A 26,367-nucleotide genomic window follows, 5' to 3' on the forward strand; every position below is an offset into this window, starting at 1 on the left:
CTCTCTGCTATGGCCTGGGAAAGCAATAGAAGACAACCCAAGTGCGTGGGCCCTTGTATCTGCATGGGAGACCCAGAAGAAGCTCCTGGCTCCTGGCTTCGGATCCTCACAGTTCCAGCTGTTTTGGCCATTTGGGGAGTTAACCAGCAGATGGAAGACCTTTTTCTGTCTCTCCCTCTCTCTCTCTCTCTCTAACTGTACCTCTAAATCTTTTAAAAAAAGGTTTTTGTTTGTTTGTTTGTTTGTTTGTTTCAGCAAAAAGTAGTGTAAGAATATTTTTAAAGATTTACTTATGGGGCCAGTGCTGTGGTGTAGTGGGTAAAGCCGCTGCCTGTAGTGCCAGCATCCCATATGGACACCGGTTTGAGTGTTGGCTGCTCCACTTCTGATCCAGCTCTCTACTATGGCCTGGGAAAGCCGTAGAAGATGGCCTAAGTGCTTGGGCCCCTAAACCCACATGGGAGACTGGAAGAAGCTCCTAGATCTTGGCTTCAGATCGGCGCAGCTCTGGCCATTGCAGCCAATTGGGGAGTGAACTAGCGGATGGAAGTCTCTCTCTGTCTCTGCCTTTCCTTCTCTCTGTGTAACTCTGCCTTTCAAATAAATAAGTAAATCAAAAGATTTACTTATTTATTTGAAAGGCAGAATTATAGAGAGCAAGAGGCAGAGAGAGAGAGAGAGAGAGAAGTCTTCCATTCTTCCATCTGCTGGTTCACTCCCCAGAACGCAATGGCCAGAGCTGAGCTGAGCTGAAGCCAGGAGCCAGGAGCTTCTTACAGGCCTCCCACACAGGTGAAGGGGCCCAAGGACTTGGGCTATCTTCCACTGCTTTTCCAGGCCATAGCAGAGAGCTAAATCAGAAGTGGAGTAGCCATCTGGGATGCCAGCACTGCAGGCAGTGGCTTTACCCACTACACCATAGCGCCAGCCCCAAGAATTTAATTTTTTAAGAGAGGGCTTTTTTTTTTTTTTTTTTAATCCATTCATTTATTTGAAAGGCAGAGCTAGAGAGCTTCCGTCTCTGTTTCACTCCCCAAATGGCCTCAACAGGCTGGGCTGGGCCAGGCTGAGGCCAGGAACCAGGAGTTTCTTGCAGGTCTCCCACTTGGGTACAGGGGCCCGTGCACTTTAGGACATCTTTTGTTGCTTTCCCAGGCACATTAGCAGGGAGCTAGATCCAAAGTAGAGCAGCTGGTTCTCAAACCGGTGCCCATATGGGATGCCACACCACAGGTAGTGGCTTTTACCTGCAATTCCACAGCACAAACCCCAGGAGAAGGCTACTTTAAACTGGTGTGCCATGGCCAGCGCCGTGGCTTAACAGGCTAATCCTCCACGTGCGGCACCGGCACACCGGGTTCTAGTCCCGGTTGGGGCGCCGGATTCTATCCCGGTTGCCCCTCTTCCAGGCCAGCTCTCTGCTATGGCCCGGGAGTGCAGTGGAGGATGGCCCAAGGGAGACCAGGAGAAGCACCTGGCTCCTGGTTTCGGATCAGCGAGATGCACCGGCTGTAGCGGCCATTGGAGGGTGAACCAACGGCAAAAAGGAAGACCTTTCTCTCTGTCTGTCTCTCTCTCACTATCCACTCTGCCTGTCAAAAAAAAAAAAAAAAAAACAAACAAACAACTGGTGTGCCATAGCACCAGCCCCAAGAGGGCTCCTTAAAAATGTATTATCTATCTATCTGAAAGGCAGAGTGACAGAGAGAGAGAGAGAGAGAGAGAGAGAGAGAGAGAAAACTGCCATCTACTTATTCACTCTGCATATGGCTGTACTTGCCAGGTCTGGACTAGGCTTTAATAGGGGTTAAATGATGGAACAGCCATCATTCACTGCTTTCCCAGCCGCATTAACAGGAAGCTGGATGGGAAGCAGAGTATTTAGTATTGCAGCAGGCACTCTGACATAGGATATGGGTGTCCCAAGACGGTACTTACCCTCAATGAGCCACAATGCCTGTTCCAAAAATTTTTTTTAAACCATTCCTTAGAGAACATTTTTTGCTATAAAATAAACTTGTGTGATTTAGGAGGCCAAATCTCAAATGTTTATTTTTGACTAATGTGCAAATATTATAATTAGTACAAAAGGATAATCAGTTGAAATATTTTAAAAATGTAAAAACCAGTCCAGGCAACATAACTATGTAGTCCTGCTGTACTTGTATCAAATTCCACCCAAAATATTTATACATTATACTTAATTTAGTTCCTCATGTCACTCTTTACTACCAGCTTGCTCTTCCAGTTTCTGTTGTCTCCTGTTTTGTTTTTATGAACAGGTTAATCGTTTTTTAAATATTTATTTATTTGAGAGGCAGAGTTTCAGAGAGAGAGAGAGAGACAGAGAGAGGTCTTCCATCCCCTGGTTCACTCCCCAAATGGCCGCAACGACTAGAGCTGGGCTAATGGAAGCCAGGAACTTATTATGGGTGTTCCACATGGGTAGCAGAGGCCCAAGCACTAACACTGCTTTCCCAGGCCATAGCAGAGAGCTAGATTGGAAACAGAGCAGCTGGGACTCGAACCGGTGCCCATATGGGATACTGGTGCCACAGGCAGAGGCTTAGCCTACTACGCCAGAGGGCTAGTCTCCCAGAATAGGATAATCTTATAACTGTAAATTGGTTTTCATTTGGTTTGGACTCCTAATATTTTTGACAGTCTTTCTCCTAGTTAAGAGAATGTATTTTATTATTAAAGTCAACTTCTGCTTACCAGCTGAACATTTTTCTCTTGATGCCTTGTTTCTTCAAACAGTGTGTGATTGCTCTGGAAGTAGCTAATAGGGTGGAGAAAGGAAGTGATCATTTGTCAACTGTTGACTGCATGCCATTTACTGTGTTTATGTACCTTCATGCCTGTAGTTGCAGTATTGAAAAATTGTTTTAATGTTACTCACCAAGTGACAGATTTGAAATAAACAGCTTGCTTAGCAGCTCTTCATAGCAAACAAGCCAGTTTCCTTGGTCAGATATATGTAAGAGGACCATTGCCTCAATACCACATCTATACATAGAATGATGGAATGTCACTATATCAATTAATTTGTATATTCATGAGGCAATATGTTAAGTGATTTGTAACAGAGATTTAAGACTCACCCTCCCTTCCTGATGGCTTTTTATCCAGATGAAGGAAACAAGTTACAAGTTGAAGGACTACTAACTCCAGCAGTGAAAGCTGCTTCACTTACCTATGAACATGTGTAACATATTTTTAAGATTGTTAGTGCCATAAATGTTCAGAAGAGGAGAGGATGATTGATCATTGGCCCCTGTTTTTTGTCCCCTGTAAAGTGTAGACAAGGCTGGCCTCATAATGACTCTGCTATATCTGCCCAAATCTCAGCGGCTTAACGCAGTACGTGCTTATTTCTCCTGCAAGTCACAGCTCAGTGTGGGTTGGCAAGGAGAGTCTTGTTTTCCCCCGTCATTCAGGAGTGCAGTTTGTGGTTCAGCCAGGTGCTTGCAGCCCTCTTCATTTGGCCAGCAGAGGGTATGAGAGACTGAGGATCAAACCAGAAAAGTCTCTATAGGTAGAGCCTCGCAATAGCACCCAACCATTCTGTTCACATTTTAGGACTAAGTCACATAGCTATACCCTCCTGCAATGAAAATTGGGACATTTCATCAAACTGTGTGCTCAGGAAGAGAGAATGTGGAAATAGGTGAGTTCTGGCAATCACAAAGAACATTCAGAAAGGCTTAATAGAGGAAGACTTTGTCCTAGATCTTTCAGAGAAGAGACAGAAATTTGTTCTATGTTTCTTCACCTTCTTTGAGAAATAATAATTGAAAGAGGTTGGAAGAATGACAAACCTTTGCAAAGATTATTAATAAAAATTACACATTTTCCTGCTAGCCATTGCCTTCACTGTGAGCTATTTGGCAGTGAACTTGTGTAAACCATTTATCTGCTGAGGATCTACATTTCTTCACTTACAAGTGTTCTTCATAGGGCTGTGGTGCAAATTAAACAAGACAGAACATGTTAAAAGCTTAACACAGGGTCTGGTTGACAGTAAACAGTGGAAGTTGTTACTGGTAGTGTTAATAAGTGTGGCCTCAGTGAAATGCTTACTAGTTATTCCTTTATTTAACGTCTTTCCTAAAGGGGAACATCTGAGACTAGCAAATAATTATTTGGCTGAGAGCATTTATATGCATTTTAGAATTATGTACCTCTAAGTCAGTAATAGCAGGAAATTAGTGTCCACCTACCAGAATCCTAGAGGGAAAAACCCCCTGTCACACAGGCCTCCCTCCTGTAGTCAAGCCCACAGCCCCCCCCCCCCCCCCCCCGTTAAAGGGTGCTGGACTTTTACCTCTCATCCCTTCTCCTTCCTCCATATTTGTAGTTGAATTCAACTGGGAAGAGGGAGGGCAAATGCCAGAGCAGCTTCTTGCTCCAGTGTAATTTGTTTTTGTTTTTCTGCTTTCTAATAGAATTTTGTTTTGTTTTTTTTCCTCCTTGGTTTGGCTCACCAGTGTCTTTTTTTTAATCTTTAATTAGTTTTTAACAGTTTCAATATGGTTTATAGATACAATCCAAAAGACATAATGATATTCCTTTCCTCCCTCCCTCCCCCTTCCTTCCTCCCACCCTTTTGTCTTCTCCCTTTCTATTTTTAGTTTTTGAGATAGCATACTTTAAATCTACATTACATTAAAATGGCCTAATACTTCACCAAATAAGAATTTTAACAAGTAAAAAACAGACCTTAGTTTAGTGGGAATATAGACAACATCTATAAACAATAATTGAGTGGAAAAATGACCATTTTACCCATATACAGTACATTTTAAAATAATCACAGATCATTAGAACTATAGGAGTGTAATATTCTTAACCACTGGTTTGACAGAGGTACAAAGCAAAGTTTCAGAAAACTACATTTGCAGTGTACTAATTCACACAAGCCTTTCCTTTCTTTCTTTTCTTTCTTTTTTTTTTTTTTTTAAGAGACTGTCCTTTCTTCAAGGATTGATTTGGTTTTAGATGTGTAGGTTGATTTCTGGAGTTTTTATCCTGTTTTTTTTCAATGGCCGCTGCGGCCGGTGCATCTCGCTGATCCGAAGCCAGGAGCCAGGTGCTTCTCCTGGTCTCCCATGGGGTGCAGGGCCCAAGCACTTGGGCCATCCTCCACTGCCTTCCCGGGCCACAGCAGAGAGCAGGCCTGGAAGAGGGGCAACCGGGATAGAATCCGGCGCCCCAACCGGGACTAGAACCCGGTGTGCAGGCGCCGCAAGGCGGAGGATTAGCCTGTTAAACCACAGCACCGGCCCCTCGTTTCTTTTTTAAAAAATGTATCTCCCACATATAAGCGAGAACATGTGATATTTGTTTTTCTATGTTCAGCTTATTTCACTCAATATAATGTTCTCCAGTTGTGTCTGTTTTGCTGCAAATGGTAGAATTTCATTCTCTCTCTTTTCTTTGGGGGGCGGGGCTAATATTCCATTATGTATATATACCACATTTTCTTTTTCAATTCATCTGATGATGGACACCTTGGTTGATTGCAAATTTTGGCTATTATGAAGAGTGCTGCCATAGACATGGTGGTGCAGATATTTCTTGGATAGAACATGTTCATGTCTTTTGGGTATATACCCAGTAGTGGATTGCTCCTTCGTAATTTGAAGTCCTCAGCAAGGCAAGAACATCACAGGCACACACTAACCTGAATTGGTAGCTGGCTTTCAGAGTGGGTGGTTGTGGTTCAGTGGAATCCAGTTCAGTTCAGCAGGCATTAATTAACCCCATATTAGGCCTTTGGGGATAGAAGGATGGGATGTTTTAGCCCCTGCCGCCTAGAATGCCACTTAGGGTGGTAGGTAATATGAGAATGAGTCTTCATCTGAGCTAGATTTTCTTTTTTTGTTTTTTTAAAGATTTATTTTTTTAATTTGAAAGGCAGAGAGGCAGAGGCTGAGGCAGAGAGATCGATCTTGTATCCACTGGCTCACTTCCCAAATGGCTGCAATGGCCAGAGCCGAGCCGAGCCGATCCAAAGCCAGGAGCCAGGGGCTTCTTCCAGGTCTTCCATGTGGGTGCAGGGGCCCAAGGACTTGGGCCACCTTCCACTGCTTTCCCAGGCAATAGCAGAGAACTGATTCAGAAGCAGAGCAGCCAGAACTTGAACCAGCGCTCATATGGGATGCCTGCACTGCAGGTGGCGCCTTTACCTGCTACACACAGCACTGGCCCCAATGTAGTGGCTTTACCCACTAAGCCACAGCACCGGACCTTGAACTAGGTTTTCAAGACTGGATATGAATTACTTGGCAGGTGAGAAGAAAGGAGTACAAGGCATAGGAACAACAGGTGTGGAAGAACAGAGGCAAGAACTGTTGTAGGGTGTGGCAGTGGAGGGAATGGTTTTTGAGCTCAACTCTGGTGTGCAGCTGCCTCAGTCCTGTCACTCACTGGCTTTGTCTCACAAGTCTCAACTCTTGATAAAGGAGCCATAATAGGAGTTGCTGCACTACAGACTGGTGAGGATTGAGTGTGATGACAAAGTACACGTGAAAGGGGTAGTGTGTATTAAATCTGGGGACACAGTAAGTGCTCAGTAAATGTCAGCTACTGCTTGTACTTTTATTACTCTTGTCATGGACTGTTGTAAATTGGCCTTTAAATCTGACTTGAACATGATTTGCACAGTGACAGATTGGAGAACTACTAAGAATTTTAGTATATTTTCAGTTCTTTTTTAGGCTAGTGGGGAAGTAGTGTTCTGTAGGCACAGTCGATGGAAGATATGCCTTGCTGACCTCCCTCAGCTCGAACCAAAGGGAACCCAGTTACCTCGTGGAGGCCTGGGAAAGAAAGGAGCTTTCTCTAATGAGAGAGCTTGAGATAGGAGATCTGCATCCTGAAATGGCAAAGGAGTGACAGAAGGCTACATGGAACCCACCCGCAGAGAGGAGAGGGACTGAATGTTGTGTTTATAGGAGAAGCTGTTGGAGATAGAGGCTCTCTAAAAATAAGACCTCATGTGAGGAGTTCCCTGAAGGGTTGGGAAACCCCCAAGATGAGATATATACCCCTGAAACTTAGGCTGGAGTTTCTGGAACCTTTCCTTGTCATTGACCTTGGCTTCCACTCCACGAGAGTGTGTGCAGACACTACTTGGTGCTCACTGCAATGATGCTGAGAGCAGTCACTAGAGAAACTATGGCTGATCTTCATTAACAGGGGGGTGCTCAGGAGCACCACTGAGAAGATAGGATGTGTAGGGTGCAGGGTTTTATTGTGCAGTTTGCTTTGTTGGGGAAAAGCTTGTCAGTGGGAAAGCAAGGGGGAGCTGGAGTGGGAAGAGAGCTGCTAGACATCACGTTAATTCATATTTCTGGAAAGTATCCTTGCAGTCAACATAAAACATGCTTTTCAAATTGTTGTAACCTACTTTTAAACTTTGGGAGAAAAGACTTAGGGAAACAGTATAGGCTTAGGTTGTGAGTGAGAGTGTCTCCTGGAGACACCTTGGTTCTTTGGAAGGTACATGCCCAGTGAGAAGAGGCAGCTCAGGACACAGAAGCAGCTCGTTATTTCTGCAGGGGAACTGGTCCCTGTGACCAGATTTGTAGACTTTCTGAGAGAAACCAGGAATTCAAAATTTTATGAGACTCTTTCTGCCTTTTAAGTATTGGCAACAAATTTATATTTTTTTCCCCCAAGATCTCTATGGGAGATGAACAAAAAAGTTGAGTATTTTAGATCTATGGACTTTCTGTTTGCAGTGAGTGTCAAAGGGTGGAGGGAAAATTGCATAACCTGGGAATTAAGTAGCTTAGTTGAACATGCTGCAGGTTCTAGTGGCAGGCATAGCCCTTGGCAGAGAGCACATTCTCACCATGTTTTTATTAAATAAAGAATCAGCAGGAGTAAACCTCTCTTCATTTTCAGTATTTTCATTGTAGTTAGGCTTCAAGATGTAGTGTATTTTGCCAGCCAATACTTCTGGGTTTGTCTTCCTGATAGGACCCACTTCTCTGTTTCTCTGCCCTTGCATATCTTCCCCAAGTATCTAGGGTGCCAATCTCAAATGGACGCTTGGTGGTTTGCCTTGAGATTAAGGAAGTAAGAAATAAAAGGAAAGTTTATACTGTTATACTTCAAAAATAGACTGACTTGGTTTACTATGGTTTTTTTTTTTTTTTTTTTTTTTTTTTTGGTCATAGTTAGGAGGTTTTTGCTTCATTTTAATAGAGTTCATTAGATAACAAGAGGTGATCCAGATTATTTCTGAAATTGCAACGGGCTCTCAGAGTCATAAAAACACATAGAAATGTTATTCCTAGGGGCTGGCATTGTGGTGTAGCAGATGGAGCCATGCTTAGGACAACTGCATCCCATATCAGAGTGTCTGGTTCAAGTGCTGATGACCGTTTCCAATCCAGCCGCTTGCTGGCAGCTGGGAGGCAGCAGATGATAGCCCAGGTATACCTGGGTCCCTGCCCACTCTTTGGGACCCTTATGGTGCCTGACTGCTGGCTTCAACCAGCCTTAGCTCTTGTCGACATTTGGGGAGTGAACCACCTGAAGTAAGATCTCTTTTTCTCTTTGCCTTTCCCTCATTTTCTGTCATTCTGCCTTCTAAACAAAGAAACCTTTATTTAAAAACAAAAAGTTAGACCATTTTCTCTGTAACGATCAATATAACACTGCCAATGTACTTGTAAGTATGGTCTCTTCCCTGTTTAAAATGAAGGCGTGGATGTTTTTGAACTCTGGACATTCTGCAGTGTCTGCTTTTATAATGAATTCTGGTGATATCTGCCTCCCATCTTTAAAAAAAATTTACTTATTTGAAAGTCAGAGTTAGAGAGAGGAAGAGACATAGACAGAAAGATCTGACATCTGCTAGTTCACTCCCCAAATGGCCTCAATAGCCAGGGCTGGGCCAGGTGAAAACTGGAGCCAGGAGCTTCTTCCAGGTCTTATACATGGGTACAGGAGCCCAAGTACTTGGGCTATCTTCCACTGCTTTTCCCAGGCCATTAGCAGAGAGCTAGATCAGAAGTGGAGCAGCCAGGACACAAAATGGCGCCTATGTGAGATGCTAACATCTTATGCAGCAGCTTAACCTGCTATACCACAATGCTGACCCTTGCCTTTTTGTTTTTTAATACAGAATTTTTTACTGTCTTGGGTAAGTTTATTTTTGTTGAAGTTATCTGAAATCAGTTCAAAATACATGAAGCTCACAAACAGGGGAACCCTTTACTTCTGAGGTCCAGGTTTTCTTAGAATCTTGGCTTTGGTCTCTAGGGGACTAGACTCAGGACAGGAAAGCCCATGCGCCGCCCAGGCAGAGTTTTTCACTCTCCTCTGGGCTCTGTGGCTTCTTGGGTCAGATTCAATCTGAGCGGCATGTTCCTTTACTGTTTTCTCTCCACTGACTGGTATTTTTCTATAGACTGAGAGTGTGTTGTGGTATGTTGTTGCCTATACCAAACTAAACCTTCTTCCTCACAGTTTTTGGTTCCAGGGAGAACAAATTAAAAGTCTCAGACTGGTCTTGTGGCCAGCTTTGGCCAAAGCAGGAGAAGAGTTTGGAACCCCATAATACAAATATGACTTGGCATGGGGTTGAGAATTACACAGTGCTTAGAAAAAAAAGGGTCACCATGGACTAGGCAGCTTCGTAAGAGAAAATGTCTTCTATAATCTTATTCTCTTTCCCTCTTAAAAAAAAATAACTAAATCTGGCCAGCGCCGCGGCTCAATAGGCTAATCCTCCGCCTGCGGCGCCGGTACACCAGGTTCTAGTCCTGGTCAGGGCACCGATTCTGTCCCTGTTGCCCCTCTTCCAGGCCAGCTCTCTGCTGTGGCCAGGGAGTGCAGTGGAGGATGGCCCAAGTGCTTGGGCCCTGCACCCCATGGGAGACCAGAAGCACCTGGCTCCTGCCATCGGATCAGCGTGGTGCGCCAGCCACAGCGCGCCAGCCGGGGCGGCCATTGGAGGGTGAAGCAACGGCAAAAAGGAAGACCTTTCTCTCTGTCTCTCTCTCTTACTGTCCACTCTGCCCGTCAAAATAATAATAATAATAATAATAACTAAATCAGATTTATGCTTTTTAGGGCTTTGGAGAACATTCCAGTTATGTATTCTCATTTCCTCTAACTGGCAATCCTTTGACGAGAAACTTAAAAAAGATGATACGTATTGAATACTTGTGATATTGTATGTGATGTATGAATTAAAGGTATCACATTTTACAGTTTTCAAAAAATTTCCCGTCTATTTTTTAAACTATTTCTTTTCATAAAAGAAAGTGAAGTTGCTGTTTAGGCAGTTTGGTGTACTGTAAAGGGAACTGATGGGCGTCAAAGGCCCAGAGTCTAGTTCCTATTTCAAAACACTGATTTGCTGGGTAATCTTGAGCAGATTATGGTCTCGCTCAGTGTGTTTTCTTACTAATAGAGATCATAAATGGCCCTTTTGAATACAGGGTTGTTGTGACAATCAAATGAGAGAATATGTACAAGCATCCAATAGGTATTTTTTTCTTACTAAAGAAAAACTCCTGACCCCTTTTCTGAGTAAAGAAATTAATATTTTTAAATGCTTATTTTTAGTAACTGTTGTACCATTTTTCCCCAAGAATAGCATTTCCTGAAAAGCATTTTTTAAGGCATGGTACAGGGTGAATTCTTTCAAAGCCAGAACTGCCTTGGGGAGATTTCATAGTACCCCAAATCTGATGACTTCCTTGGGTACTTTGGAGAAACAGCTGGAGCGTCCTGATGGAAAACTGAAAAAGTGTCCTGACCTGGTGAAATAAGAACAGGCACAGTCTATCCTTGTGCCGGTGTTGCACCGCTGCTTCCTGTCTATTCTGAAGGCATCACTATCAGAGGTAGTGAACATAACATCTTTACTGATTGTGTCAGTCATAGTAATTTGTAGCTTACTGTCAGTGATTTTGCATAGCTGTAAAATGTTTAGGTTGTAAAGAAATGAATTTAGGCTCAGGACGGACATGTTAAGCAAGATAGTGGCTTTCATTGGAAGTGAGGCAGAAAACGAACACTAAAATGGAAATCAGAGAAATTTTTAAAAAGATGGGAGACCGGGAAGGAGTTAGAAGTATGGAAAAGAGAAACATCTGGCTTACAAAGATTTTAGTAATTATTTTAAGAATTATTGAGTAGCATTTTGTGTGTGAATAAACAGACTATTTTGTTTGTGGTTTTGGTTTTTGTTGTTGTTGTTAAATGTCTGTTCAAGTCCTTTGCCCTTTTTTTTTAAAAAGATTTATTTATATTATTTCGGCCGGCACTGCGGCTCACTAGGCTAATCCTTCGCCTTGCAGCGCCGGCACACCGGGTTCTAGTCCCGGTTGGGGCACCGATCCTGTCCCGGTTGCCCCTCTTCCAGGCCAGCTCTCTGCTGTGGCTAGGGAGTGCAGTGGAGGATGGCCCAAGTGCTTGGGCCCTGCACCCCATGGGAGACCAGGAGAAGCACCTGGCTCCTGCCATCGGATCAGCGCGGTGCGCCGGCCGCAGCGCGCCAACCGCGGCGGCCATTGGAGGGTGAACCAACGGCAAAAGGAAGACCTTTTGCTCTGTCTCTCACTGTCCACTCTGCCTGTCAAAAATAAAAAAAATAAAATAAAAATAAAGATTTATTTATATTATTTCAAAGGCAGAGTTAGGTAGAGATTGAGAGAGAGAGAGAGAGAGAGAGAGAGAGAGGTCTTTCATCCGCAGGTTCACTCCCCAGTTGACCACAATGGCCGGAGCTGGGCCAATCTGAAGAAAGGAGCCTAGAACTTCTTCCAAGTCTCCCACATGGGTGTAGGGGCCGAAGGACTTGGGCCATCTTCCACTGCTTTCCCAGTCCATAGCAGAGAGCTGGATTGGAAGTGGAACAGCCTAGACTTGAATCGAACCTGTGACTACATGGGATGCTGGCACTGTAGGTGGCAGCTTTACCTGCTGTGCCAGAGCACTGCTCCCCCACCCCCACCCCCCCTTTTTTTTTTTTGAGAGGTAGAGAAAGAAAGACATTCAGATGGAGGGAGGGAGGAGGGAGGGAGAGAGAGAATATGAGAGAATGAGAAAGTGTGAGTGGTCCCATCTCCTGCTTAACTCCCAAATACCTACAGTGGCCAAGACTGGGCCTGGCTGAAGCTGGGAGTCAGAACGCATTGCACTTTCTCACATGTGTGGCAGTGATGCAGTTATATGAGCCATTACTGCTGCCTCCTCCCCCAGGGTCTGCATCAGCAGGAAGCTTGTATCAGGAGCCAGAGCCTAGTATTCAACCCAGGCACTCTAATAGGGGACAGGTGGGTCTCATCTGGTGTGTCTACCACCAGGCGAAATGCCCACCCCTGAAACCATATTAAAAAGGGAAAGGGAAAGGATATGGTCCAGGACTAACTTAAAAGCCGATAAAGATAATAATGAGTGTTCAAAATATTGTGTGGAATTTCAGTCACTTACTTTCAGAATTTATAGTATCTTAAGGTCTCAAGCTGTAGAAACATTTGGATTATCAACCAATTTAGAGTGTATAAAAATACAGGTTGAGCAAAGCAGTCTTCCTACCACTTGACTTTGATGTATAGTCAGTGAAGATTACAAGGAAACAAAGTGTATTAGAAGTGAATTTTTCATGTGAAGTCGCCTGCCTTCTGCTTTGTACTTCGACAGCATCTGCTTGGAACTATGCTGTTGCCCGTACTTACATGTCAAATTTGAAAATCAGCTTACTTTCAAACTCTTGGTATTCAAATCTCCAGTCCTTGGACTCTTTAACTCACTACTCCTCTCCAATTTAAATAATATCCACATTTTATCTGAAATACATATGTGCACATATGCACACAACTGTGAAGATAATGGAGCACGTAATTTCCTGGCGCTTTTTAGGAAGATGGTTTAACTGAGTTTTGTTTCCTGCCTAAAGTACTATGATTTGCTTTTATAAACTGCCAAATGATGACGGACAGAGTAAACACTCCAAATAATCTTGTTCAGTGTGTGTTTTTAAAATCTGATTCTGACAGTTTTTATTGGAGCAGGTTTTCTCAATAGCTGTTTTAAAAATTAAGTGAAAACTCATTAGTGGCAAATTATACACAGTGATTTTGAGCCCCAGGAGACTGACTCTATATACATATTGAATAGTCATTTGTTCCTAGTTTATTGTAAATATAGCCAATTAAATTCGTTGTAAAATAAGAAACTGAGTTGCATTTGTTATAAAATTGGCAGAGAGCCCTGAATTTTAACAATGACATTTCAAAGCATGTATAATAATTTTGGAACATCTGGCAACTAACGAGATTATACATTTCTGATTAGCTTTATCCACTGTTTCATCCCTTTGCCCTTTTTCTTTTTTGTGTGTGTCCGAACAGCATTAAGAAGGAGGAGCTTCCACAGTCACAGCAGATGAAGAGTCACTGATAAATCAATCAGGATATCTGGCCTGTCCTCCAAAGAAAAGGTAACTGGATGTTCTGACATAGCACAGCTACATAAATGCCTCGCTTTCGGTTTTCCACAGCATGATAATGGGGTTTTTTGGTTTTTGTTTTTCCTTTTATTTGAAAGGCAGGGAGTCAGACAGACAGACCTTCCTTCTGCTGGCTTACTCCCCTGATGCCAACAACAGTCATGGTTGGGCCAGTCCAAAGCCAGGAGCTCAGAACTCAATCCGGATCTACCTCATGGGTAACAGGGAGCCAAGCTCTTGAACCAATGTTCTCGGTAGCAGGAAGCTGTACTGGAAGCAGAGAAGCCTGGACTTGAACTAAGGCACTTATGATATGGGATGCAGATGTCTCACGTAGTGTCTTAACTGCTACACCAGAAGCCCTCCCTTACACTGCATTTAAATTAAGGTATCTGAATAAGATCTCTAATTTTAAGTGTACTCCTGAATATGATCTCATTAACATAAAATAGCATTAATTTTAGGAGTATGATATTAATAGGTGTTTTTCCACATAGACACTGCTAAATAATATCCTTACCCACCCCCCAAATTTGTTAAAATTGCAGGAAGACTGTAGGAGTTCTTTTTGTCTTAATCCATGCCCACTTTTTCCGGGGGTATTGTCCCAAGATATGTTCTTATGTTTCTTTTTAGCTCCGTTTCACCTGGCTCTTGTTTTTTTTTTTTTTTTTTCTCTCCCTAAACAATGTAGACTCCAGAAAAGATCCTAAGCAAGACTGTAAACAGGCGGGTGACTCTTCAGGCACACTTTCTGGGCCTCGTGCCTTTACGAAAACCATCATATAGCTTGTGTGTATTCCTAGATCCTTATAAAAACAGTCACTTACATTAATAGCCTGTCTCATTATATATTCACCATTGTGCGTTTATTGTTTTGGAAGGAGAATGGCCAAATTGCACATAATGTAAAAAAGGAGAAAAACTGGATGAATTTTGATTTAAAAAAAAAAAAAGTTTCTCTCTCCTACTCCTGAAAGCATTGAGGGGGCTTATAAGTTAAGATGCAGTAAGGCCGGCGCCGCAGCTCACTAGGCTAATCCTCCACCTTGCGGCGCCGGCACACCGGGTTCTAGTCCCAGTCGGGGCGCCGGATTCTGTCCTGGTTGCCCCTCTTCCAGGCCAGCTCTCTGCTGTGGCCAGGGAGTGCAGTGGAGGATGGCCCAAGTGCTTGGGCCCTGCACCCCATGGGAGACCAGGAGAAGCACCTGGCTCCTGCCATCGGATCAGCGCGGTGCACTGGCCGCAGCGCGCCAACCGCAGCGGCCATTGGAGGGTGAAGCAACGGCAAAAGGAAGACCTTTCTCTCTGTCTCTTTCTCTCTCACTGTCCACTCTGCCTGTCAAAAAAAAAAAAAAAAAAGATGCAGTAAGAGTCATTGAAGGATAAAACTGAACAAATCCAAAGAGGAAAGACCAAAGGAGTTTGAGCCTTTGGAATTGATCAGTTTATGTAGTTAGGCAACAAATGTAAAGTAGTTTTAGGCAATTATAAGAAAACTGGAAACATTTTGTATAACATGCATTCCTATTCATCCTTAGAAGATGTTCACCATTACCAAATCAAAGAGTGAACTTCAGGAAGAGGTCGTACTTCTGTTTTAAGTATTTAGACGAACAAGGATCTGGGTGGTTTATGAAGTCTCTACCTTCAATATAAGCTTTAAAAATATTCTGAACTAAAGGTGAAGGGCCTGCAATGCAGAGTTATTCTTAGGTGATCATCAGAGTCATCACAATGGGTGATATTCATTGTGGAATTTCAGGCAGGTGCCAAAGAAGAAAGGGCTATCCTGTAGGATGAACGGCCCCTGGCAATGGTGGGGGTCATGGAGAAGATAGGGAGGAATACATTTGGCAGAATGCCAGAGAGTTCTTAAGGCCTCAGTGATTTAATGAGATTCTGCTCTGTGCTTAGGGATTGCCCCTGGTGGAAAAAACATAATAGGAGGTGATTTCCATGGACTACAATTATGACTTATACTTTTTGAACACTATTTTGATGAAAGGATTAATTTTATACCAGGAAGTAAATAACTAGGGACAAGGAAAGAGGAGGATTCACAGACTCAAAAGTGTGTAAGGACCATACAGATCGGGGAATAAAGTGGGCCAGGTCGAACTTTGAGAAACTGGCAAGTCCATCACCAATGTAGAGTGGCAGCTCCTTCTCAGCACCAGCTGATTGTAGGCTCAGAATTCATTCATTCAGCAAATTTTTATTTAGTGACAACCTACAGGTTATATTCTCTTGTGGGCAGTGGGGATGATTTAGTAAATCAAAGGGACAAAGACCTCTGACATTGAATTGGCACTTACCTTATTTTTTTAATTGACAAATTAGAATTACATGTATTTATCACATACAACATACTGCTTTGAAATATGTATATGCTGTGGAATGACTAAAGTGAGCTAAGTAATGGATACATTACCCTATATACTTAGCATTTTTTGATAGTAAGGGCATTTATTAAGGTCTACTCTTAGCAATTTTAAATTTTATTTTATTAACTATAGCCACCAAGTTGTGCTGTAGATCTCTTGGATGTATTTCTCTAATGTAAATTTTGAAGAAATGTTTATTTTCATCTACTTAAAAGGAAAAATGACATAGAAAGAGATCTTCTATTCGTTGTGTCACTCCCCAAATGCCTGCAACAGCCAGGGCTGAACTAGGCAAAAACCAGGAGCCTAGAACTCCATCTGGGTCTTTGACATTGGTGGCAGGGGCCGAAGCACTTGGACAATCCTTTGTTATCTTCCAATATATATTAGCAGGGAGCTGGGTCGGAAGTAAAGTAGCTGGTACTAGAACTGGCACTTTGATAAAGTTTATTAATAAGGCACAGTAAGAGATTAAAAATAACTGAAAATAAAATAATTAAAATAATAAACTATTTCATAAATATAGTTTTTGTCTCCCTCTGTCTCAGAATATCTTACTGTGCTATATTCTACCCTCTTGTGATGATGTGTAGTGAAACAATTGCCTGCTTGAGAAGAGGATGTGAGCTGAATTACATAGGCACTGTGATATTACATTAGGCTACTATGTAAGTGTCTCAGGCACTGTGATCATATGATAGTTGATGCGTTAACCAAGATGACTGGTTTGTTACAGGTGGCATATGTAGTACAGATATGCTAGACAAAGGGATAGTTCACATCCTGGGTAGGATGGAGCAGGGACAATGCAAGGTTTCGTCATTCAGAAAGTGCACACTTCAAAATTTAGTAGATTTATTTCTAGAATTTTCCATTTAACATTTTCAAACTGAGGATGACTCCTGGTAACTGAACCTCAGATAAGGGGTGACTACTATATTATTCAGCTATGAAAAGGAATGAAATGCTGATACATGCTCCAGCATGGGTGAACCTTGAAAGCACTTTACTAAATAAATAAGCCAGACAGAAAAATCCACATGTAATATGAGTCCATTTATATGACATGTCTGTAATAGGCAAATCCATACAGACAGAAAGGAAATTTGATTGTAGGGGATTGGGGAGGGAGGATTAGAGAAAGACCACTTAATAAATATGGGGGTTTTCTTTTGAGGTGATGAAAATGTTCTGGAATTAGATAGTGATGTTGGTCACACCACATTGTGAATGTACTAAAATGCCAGAAAATTATACAATTTAAAATGGTTAAAATAGTGAATTGTAGTTCATGTGAATTTTACCTTTATTGTGAAAAAAAGAATGGTACTCAACTTTCACAGACATATATTTTATGTCTTGGACACAGCTGTCTGGTTTAGAGTAAAGTCATTGCAAGGGGAGTGATGGGTGACAAGGGTGGGAAGAGGTTAGGCTGCATAGTGAAAGATGTTAACTGCCAGGTCAAGGAGCTTATCACCTGTGAAATATGGCAGCATGGACTCTGGGAAGCAGGAGGAGATTGAAGAGATGTTGGTGCTTTGGGAATACAAGCCAAAGGCTATTTTAAAGCAAAGGAAACAGCCTTTGGTTTAATCGATCTGTTACTACTAGTTACGTTACTGAGTTATGTGGAAATCTCCCAAAAGTCTCAAAATTAATTTAGGATTTGTTGTTCTGTTAGAAAATATCCTTATTAGAGTGTCTGATTATAAAAGCATGCTTTTAAAAAATAATCTATTCTGTAAATGTTAGTAAAAATCTATTTAAATTTAAAATGTTAAATTTAATTTTCTCACACTATACTTCCCATAAGTCTAGATTTATCTAAATTGTTTTGTATGCACAAACTTGTCATCATTATCTCTTTGTTTTTCACAGAAATGGGTACCTATGTGTACGGTATCTCTTTTTAAAAAAAAATTATCTATTGATTGATTTGATAGGTAGAGTTAAACACAGAGAGGAGGAGACAAAGATCTTCCCATCCACTGGCTCACTTCCCAAATGGCTGGAATGGCTGGAGCTGGGCTAATCTGAAGCTAGGAGCTAGGTGCCTGATCTGGTTCTCCCAAAGGGGTGCAGGGCCCCAAGTACTTGGGCCATCTTCCACTGCTTTCCCAGGTCGTAGCCGAGAGCTTGATCAGAAGAGGAGTAGCTGGGACTAGACTTGGTACCCATACCCATATGGGATGCCGGCACTGCAGACAGAGCCTTAACCTACTATGCCACACCGTTGGCCCCGTGTGGTATCTTTTGCATGTCACTTTAAAAAAAATTATATTTTGATTGTCCACTTTTCATTTGGATTGTGATGTTGTATGTTATACTTTTCATTTGTGAAAAGAAAAAAAAAGACAAAAAACAAAAAGTAAAATGCTACATAATTCTATTTGAAAAAGCTTAAGGTATCATAAAATATTTTTTTATTTTTTTGACAGAGTGGACAGTGAGAGAAAGAGAGAGACAGAGAGAAAGGTCTTCCTTTGCTGTTGGTTCACCCTCCAATGGCCGCCGCGGCCAGCACGCTGCAGTCGGCGCATCGCGCTGATCCGATGGCAGGAGCCAGGTGCTTCTCCTGGTCTCCCATGGGGTGCAGGGCCCAAGCACTTGGGCCATCCTCCACTGCACTCCCGGGCCACAGCAGAGAGCTGGCCTGGAAGAGGTGCAGCCGGGACAGAATCCGGCGCCCTGACCGGGACTAGAACCCGGTGTGCCGGCACCGCACGTGGAGGATTAGCCTATTGAGCCGTGGCGCCAGCCAAGGTATCATAAAATATTTAAGTGTCTCATTTAAGTGTCTCACATGGGTGGTGGGGACCCTATCACCTGCCACCTCCAGGGACTCCATTGGCAGGAAACTGGAATTGATAGCCAGAATTGGGACTCTAAACCAAGTTACTCCAACATGGGACACCGATGTTCTTACCAGTTTATTTTAACTTCAACACCACACATGCCCATTAATTTTCATTACAGCCATTTTTTTAAAAAAGAGATTTATTTATTTGAAAGAGTTGTGGAGAAAGGTCTCTGTCACTAGAGACAGAGAACCAGAGAGGTCTTCCATCCACTGGTTCACTCCCAAGTAGCCTCAAGCTGTCGGGAGCTGGGCCGATCCGAAGCCAAGAGCTAGGAGCTTCTTCCAGGTCTCCCACTTGGGTGCAGGGGCCCAAGGACTTGGGGCATCCTCCACTTCTTGGCCAGGCACGTTAGCAAGGCTGGATCGGAAGTGGAGCAGCCAGAACTCGAACCAGTACTCATATGAGATGCTGGCACTGTAGGCCAGGGTTTTACCCTGCTGCACCACAGCACCGGCCCCCAGCCATTCTTTTGGATGCAGTATCTCTTACAGTTTTGATTTGCATTTCCATAATAACTTGTGGTGCTGAGCATCTTTTCATTTACCTGTAGGTGATCCACAGTATCTTTGGAGAAATGTCTGTTGAGACCTTTGGCCTGTTTTAAAAGTTGGGTTATCGGCCGGCACCGCGGCTCACTAGGCTAATCCTCCGCCTGCTGCGCCGGCACCCCAGGTTCTAGTCCCAGTCAGGGCGCCGGATTCTGTCCCAGTTTCCCCTCTTCCAGGCCAGCTCTCTGCTGTGGCCTGGGAGTGCAGTGGAGGATGGCCCAGGTGCTTGGGCCCTGCCCCCCATGGGAGACCAGGATAAACACCTGGCTCCTGGCTTCAGATCAGTGCGCCGGCCGCGGTAGCCACTGGAGGGTGAACCAACGGCAAAAGGAAGACCTTTTTCTCTGTTTCTCTCTCTCACTGTCCACTCTGCCTGTCTAAAAAAGAAAAAATAAAAATAAAAAAGGTGGGTTATCTTTAAAAATTTTGTGAAAATCATCTATTTATTGATTGATATGAAAGGCAGAGTGACGGAGAGGGAGGGCTGGTGAGAGAGAGAGATCTTGCATTGGCTCATTCAGTCCCCAAATGCCCAAAACAGCTGCTGAGGCAGAGCAAAGCCAGATGCCAGGAATTCTATCCAGGTCTCCTACTTAGGGAGCAGGAACTCAAGAACTTGGAATAGCTCCTGATTCATTTCAGGTGCAGTAGAAGGAAGCTGGATTGTGAGAGGAGGTACTCCGAAACGAGGTATAGGCATCTCAAGGGGCAGCTTACTCCTCTGCCGTATGCACACCCCTATCTTTTTTTTAAAAAAAGTTATTAAGTTGTAAGAGTTCTTTCTGCATTCTAGGTGTGTCTCTTATCAGATAAATGATTTGTAAAAAGTTTCTCTGTCCTGTGGATGTCTTTTCACTTTCTTGATGGTGTATTTGAAGCATAAAAGTTTAACTTTGATGAATTCTAGCTTATATATTTGATTCTGTTTTTAAAAGAAATACCTGGTAAGTCTGATTAAAGCTAGATTTGCTACTCTGCTGCCACTGTCCCAGAAACCGTTTGGAAAAATCCTCGTGCTTTGTAAAAATCCTTGTTTTCTAAACTGGACTGTAGTTGCTTAGAGCAGTTTGTGGGGGATGGAGAGACCCTGGGAAAAAGATCAAGGTCTTCAAGACCTGAAGACTTTGCATTGATCAAAAAAAAGTATGAGGGGCCAGCTCCGCGGCACAGTAGGTTAATCCTCTGCCTGAGGTGCCAGCATCCCATATGGGTGCTGGGTTCTAGTCCTGGCTGCCCCTCTTCCAATCCAGCTCTCTGCTATGGCCTGGGAAAGCAGTAGAAGATGGCCCAAATGCTTGGGCCTCTGCCCCTGCACGGGAGACCTGCAAGAAGCTCCTGGCTCCTGTCTTCAGACTGACGCAGCTCTGGCCATTGTGGCCATCTGGGGAGTGAACCAACAGAAGGAAGACCTTTCTCTCTATCTCTCCCTCTCACGGTCTGTAACTCTACCTCTCAAATAAGTTAAAATATTTTTTAAAAAAAGTATGAGTCAAAATAAAAAGTCAGAAACTTCTCTGAGAGCCATTTTTTTATGCCATGTATATAAAATCAGAGTGGCAATGGCAGTGTAATAATTGTATGCTGCTGGGAAGAAAGGTTTAGAAAGTCATTTGGGTTAAGATCGCACCTCTTACTTGAGAATTTCTTTGTGTGTGTGTGTGTGTGTAACTTGGGGGAAGGGAGGGAAGGGGAACCCAATTCATTCTTAGTCATTCAAGCACATTAGTGACCAAGTAGTTACATTTGTAGACCTTTTACCTCATCCAGGAAAGAGAAGGCTTTAATTTGTAGGCGGGAAGGGAACACAGGTTTGCATGGAACAATCTGTCCTTTGAAAAGCAGTGCAGACCTAGATCCGTTATTGGATTGGGGTGCAAAGAAGGTATATGGAGAACCCGGGGTGCCATGTTGACTGTGGCTTTGCTTGGAGCTGAAACTTTGCTGCGCAAAGGAGGAAAAAACATCTTGTGTTGTTCCTTTCTTCTTATACTAACACGCTTGAACTGTGCATCCTAGAATTCAGTTCTAGGGCATTTTGCTGTCCCACTTGGGGATCGGTGTGCAACACTTCTGATAGTTTGTGGGTTCTAGGTTCCAAGTGACATCCTTATGTTAGGAATGTAAATTGTTCATCCCTACCTAGATGACTTAAGTGTTTAGCTCATTGCCATCTTGATTTCAGAGCATGTATGAGTACTTTTGACTCCATTCCCTGAAGTCCTATGATTAGGAGATGGAGATGAGTTTCCTAGTATTTAGTGGAAGGGATCAGGAAAGAATTTGAAGAAATGGAATTTTATAAGAGACCTGAGTTGAGTTTCAGCAAAGAGAGGGACTAAATTATAAATAGAATTACCTATATGTCCAAAGACTTAGGATCTGGGAGCTGAGGGGAGAGCATATTGGAAGCAGTAAATCAGTTGTTTTGGATAGACCATATAGTACCTGCAGGCTGGAATTGAACACTGTAGAAGTGGTGGAGCTGAGGTGGTAGCCAGCCATTGAGGACCTTGATGCTAGGAGAACAGTTTTTTTGTTTTTTGTTTTGTTTTTTGACAGGCAGAGTGGACAGTGAGAGAGAGAGACAGAGAGAAAGGTCTTCCTTTGCCATTGGTTCACCCTCCAGTGGCCGCCGCGGCCGGCACACTGTGGCCGGCGCACCGCGCTGATCTGAAGGCAGGAGCCAGGTGCTTATCCTGGTCTCCCATGGGGTACAGGGCCCAAGCACTTGGGCCATCCTCCACTGCACTCCCGGGCCATAGCAGAGGGCTGGCCTGGAAGAGGGGCAACCGGGACTAGAACCCGGTGTGCCGGCACTGCAGGCGGAGGATTACCCTATTGAGCCGCGGCACCGGCCAGGAGAACAGTTTTAAGTAATTTCATTGGTCAGTGGGGAGCCTCCAAAAGTGTTAGGGCAAGGACTGCCATAACTGAAGCACTTCAGCAAGACTATGCGATAGTATAGCACAACTAGACTAGAATTGGGGCAGACTCTGTGACACACTCAGGCTACTCATGATAATAGCTGACACATATGTATTGTGCTTTTGCACTATTAGTATCATAATGTTCCTCATAAAAAATAGACTCTTGTTAATCATGGGTAAAGAAACAGACAGAGAGAGAGAGAGGATGAGTTCCCCAGAGTTAGAGTTTATCAGCTGTACAAATGGGTTTCAGTTTGTGTGGATTGGTTCTAGAATCCATGCTCTGAAGTGCTGATCCTGTATGATGATGATATTTACAGCTTCTGGTGAAAGCTTTCTGCATACAAAGATGACATAGGAAATTATTTCTAACTGTGTCTAATCTTTGCATTGTATTGTATGTGCAGTAGTATAGTAATACTGTAGTCAGTCTCCTCATACATTTGAATGTTGGTCCAGCTTTTCTATTCGTTTTTTTTTTGGACAGGCAGAATTAGAGAGAGAGAGACGGAGAGAAAGGTCTTCCTTTTCTGTTAGTTCACCCCTAAATGGCCGCTGCAGCAGATGCGCTGTGGCCAGTGCGCTGAGCCTATCTGAAGCCAGGAGCCAGGCGCTTCCTCCTAGTCTCCCCTGCGGGTGCAGGGCCCAAAGACCTGGGCCTCCTTCCACTGCCTTCCCGGGCCACAGCAGAGAGCTGGACTGGAAGAGGAGCAACCAGGACAGAATCCCAGAATACGGTGCCCCAACAGGGACTAGAACCTGGGGTGCTGGCACCGCAGCTGGGGGATTAGCCTAGTGAGCCGCTGCGCTGGCCTCTATTCGTTTTCTATAACTTAAACCTTTCTGTGTTTTTAAAACTCCTCAACCTAATGACTTTATTTATTTATTTATTTTTATTTCTTCAAGAGGTAGAGTTACATACAGAGGGAGGGAGAGAGAGAGAGGTCTTCCATCTACTGGTTCATTCCCCAAATGGCCACAATAGCTAGAGCTGGGCTGATGCAAAGCCAGGAGGCAGGAGCTTCTTCTGGGTCTCCCACGTGGGAGGAGGGGCCCAAGGCCATAGCAGAGAACTGGATCCAAAGAGGAACAGCCAGAATACAAACTGGGGCCTGTATGGTGGAAGCTTAGCTTACTGCGCCACAGGGCTGGCCCCAACATAAAAAGTTTAAATCATGATTTCTCTTTTTAACTCAATAGCTTGTTGTCTTTTAATTTTTAAAATTTTTTTGTGGGCCGGTGCCGCGGCTCACTAGGCTAATCCTCCGTCTGCGGCGCCAGCACCCCAGGTTCTAGTCCTGGTTGGGGTGCCGGTTGCTCCTCTTCCAGTCCAGCTCTCTGGGAAGGCAGTGGAGGATGGCCCAAGTGCTTGGGCCCTGCGCCTGCAGGGGAGACCAGGAGGAAGCACCTGGCTCCTAGCTTCGGTTCGGCGCAGCGCGCTGGCCATAGCAACCATTTAGGGGGTGAACCAACAGAAGGAAGACCTTTCTCTCTCCCTCTCACTGTCTAACTCTGCATGTCAAATATATATATATATATATATATATATATTATATATTATATATATATATTTGTGTATTTGGAAATCAGAGAGAGAGAGAGAGTGAGTGTTTGTGTATCTGCTTGTTGACTACCAAAGTGCCCACAACGCATTAAGGAGCTAGAACTCAATCCTCATTTCCCACATGGGTGGCAGGGAGCCAAGTACTTAAACTATCATTTTCTGCCTATCAGGATGTGCATTGTCAAGAAGCCGAGTTGGAAACAACAAAGACTTGAACCCAGGCACTGTGATATAGGATGCGGGCATCTCCAGTGGTGTCCTAATACCTGCCTCTAAATCAAGATTTCAGATTAAATTTATCATAAAACTACAGATCAGTATTAAATATTTAGAAACGTTTGGGCATTATTAATTTATTACTTTTTATTTTTATCTTTTATTTGTTTATTTAAATTTTTGTTTCTTCAAGCTGTTTGCTATTATGATAAAAATTTTTTTTGGGAGAATTCATATGAAGTTTCATACATATTAAGGAAACAAAGACTTACCAAATGATGTGTTTTGTAGAATGCATAGGTGTATAGATTAAACCTTCAAAAAGATAATTATTTTTCATAGGTCCCCTATTGCAGCTATCCTTATTATTCCTAATGTTGCACTTGATTGTCAGCACTTTTAGCCACTGAGCTGATGAATCCATTTCACTCTTTCCACTGTTCTCCCTCTGCTGGATTACTGGTATATTCATGACAGGCCATAAGGTATTTCACTAGAGGGAGCCCAGTCACTGAAAGGCCTGCCTGTGATACCCCTTCTGCAGAGCGCGAGCAAGAGAGAGGTGTGGTTAGAGGAGTACAAGAGGATATGAACAAAGGCTCAGTCAGTTTTAGGAGGATATGAAAAAACCAGAGCCAATCCATTCCTCGTTCAGGGGATCTAAATTTCTTGTTACTCAGATGACTTCCGTCCTTTGGGGTTGATAATGGAGAATCCTGTAACCAACTGTGTAATTTGTACAGATAAATACACTATAGTTACTAGCTTTCAAGTTTATTAAAATGTTTTATTGGGCCCCGTGGTTTTTTTCCCAACACAAAAGCTTCTGTGGGGTCTTGCATCTTGGAAGGGTTTTGGGCAGTTTCAGCCTTTTTATATTAAACTGGATTTATAGATGGGAAATACCAGCCCTTTTTTTGGGGGGGGGCATTGTTATGCCTTTGAACAAAGCATTTTAACAGTGAATGCACTTTGCAGATAATCCTTTTTGTAAGACCTTGTTACCCTTGGCACCTCCTGGGAACATCCCTAAATTTGGATGGTGAAGGAGGATCATATTTTACATACATCCTTGGAAGAGGTAAAATGTTCTGAACTGGCAGCATTTCATTCTGACAACCTAGTTCTCAAACTATGTACAGTGTAATTGGTGGTGACAGATTTCTCCGTAAGAGCATGTAGATGAATTACAATATTTCCTCCACTTTCTGCTTTTCTCTTGTCCTTAAAAAATTATTAATGGATTATATTCATCCTGGGGCCTAGTAGCATGCTCAGTTTGTGCTAGGCAGTAAGAAACAGTTAGCAATTGAATCCCCATTACTCGCATCTTTAGAAAATGTCTGTCGTTAAAAGGTGCAGGTAGACAGTGAGGTTTCCTCAGCTCTAGGAGACATCCTGAGAAGTACAAGGGCAGAAGCGCTGACTGCCATCATACAACAAGGCAGGGGCACACTACAGTATTTTTTAAAAAAATATATTGACTGAGGATGAGTTGTATGGGCCATTTTCTTGTATTGCAGTGTAAAAGGGGGAGTATATAGGTAAAAAGGTCATCAATTTGTATATTGTGGCATGGTTGATAAAACACATAGTTGTTCTGTTTTTGTATGCTTGTTTATAATTTTTTTAAATATTTATTTATTAAAAAGAGTTACAGAGAAAGGTAGAGACAGAGAGAAAGAGAGGTCTTCCATCTATTGGTTCACTACACAAATGGCTGCCTGGCTAGAGATAGGCCAGTCCGAAGCTAGGAGCCAGGAGCTTCTTCTGGGTTTCCTATGTGGCTGCAGGGCCCATCCTCCACTGCTTTCCCAGGCACATTACCAGGGAGCTGGATGGGAAGTGGAGCAGCAGGGACTTGAACTGGTACCTATATAGGATGCTGGCACTACAGACTGGGGTTTTAAACCACTGTACCAGGCCGGCGCTGTGGCTTAATAGGCTAATCCTCCGCCTTGCAGCGCCAGCACACAGGGTTCTAGTCCTGGTCGGGGCACCAGATTCTATCCCGGTTGCCCCTCTTCCAGGCCAGCTCTCTGCTGTGGCCCGGTAAGGCAGTGGAGGATGGCCCAAGTCCTTGGGCCCTGCACCCCATGGGAGACCAGGAGAAGCACCTGGCTCCTGGCTTCGGATCAGCGAGATGTGCCGGCCGCAGCGGCCATTGGAGGGTGAACCAACAGCAAAAAGGAAGACCTTTCTCTCTGTCTCTCTCTCTCACTATCCACTCTGCCTGTCAAAAAAAAAAAAAAAAAAAAAAAAAAAAAAAAAAAACAAAAAAAAAACCACTGTACCACAGTGCCGGTTCCGGTTCCATAGATGATGTTCTTTAGATAAGGAACACTTTTTAAATGCTGCCAGAATGTGAAAATCACGTGTGC

The 26,367-nt window shown here is 43.4% G+C and overlaps 1 protein-coding gene across 3 annotated transcripts in view; it reads left to right on the top strand.

Moving 5' to 3' along the window:
- ATXN7 (ataxin 7) overlaps positions 1-26,367 on the top strand; it is a 171,519-nt gene that overhangs the window by 33,470 nt on the left and 111,682 nt on the right. For 2 of the 3 annotated variants that reach the window (XM_062201198.1, XM_062201202.1), the window contains exon 2: positions 13,383-13,471. The gene's annotated coding sequence lies outside the window, so the exon portion shown is untranslated. Of the gene's footprint in view, positions 1-10,773; positions 10,872-13,382; positions 13,472-26,367 lie in introns of those variants that run through there. The other variant, XM_062201199.1, reaches the window with a different exon arrangement.

The sequence above is a fragment of the Lepus europaeus genome, chromosome 9 (genome assembly GCF_033115175.1).
Source record: "Lepus europaeus isolate LE1 chromosome 9, mLepTim1.pri, whole genome shotgun sequence".
Taxonomy (NCBI): Eukaryota; Metazoa; Chordata; class Mammalia; order Lagomorpha; family Leporidae; genus Lepus; species Lepus europaeus.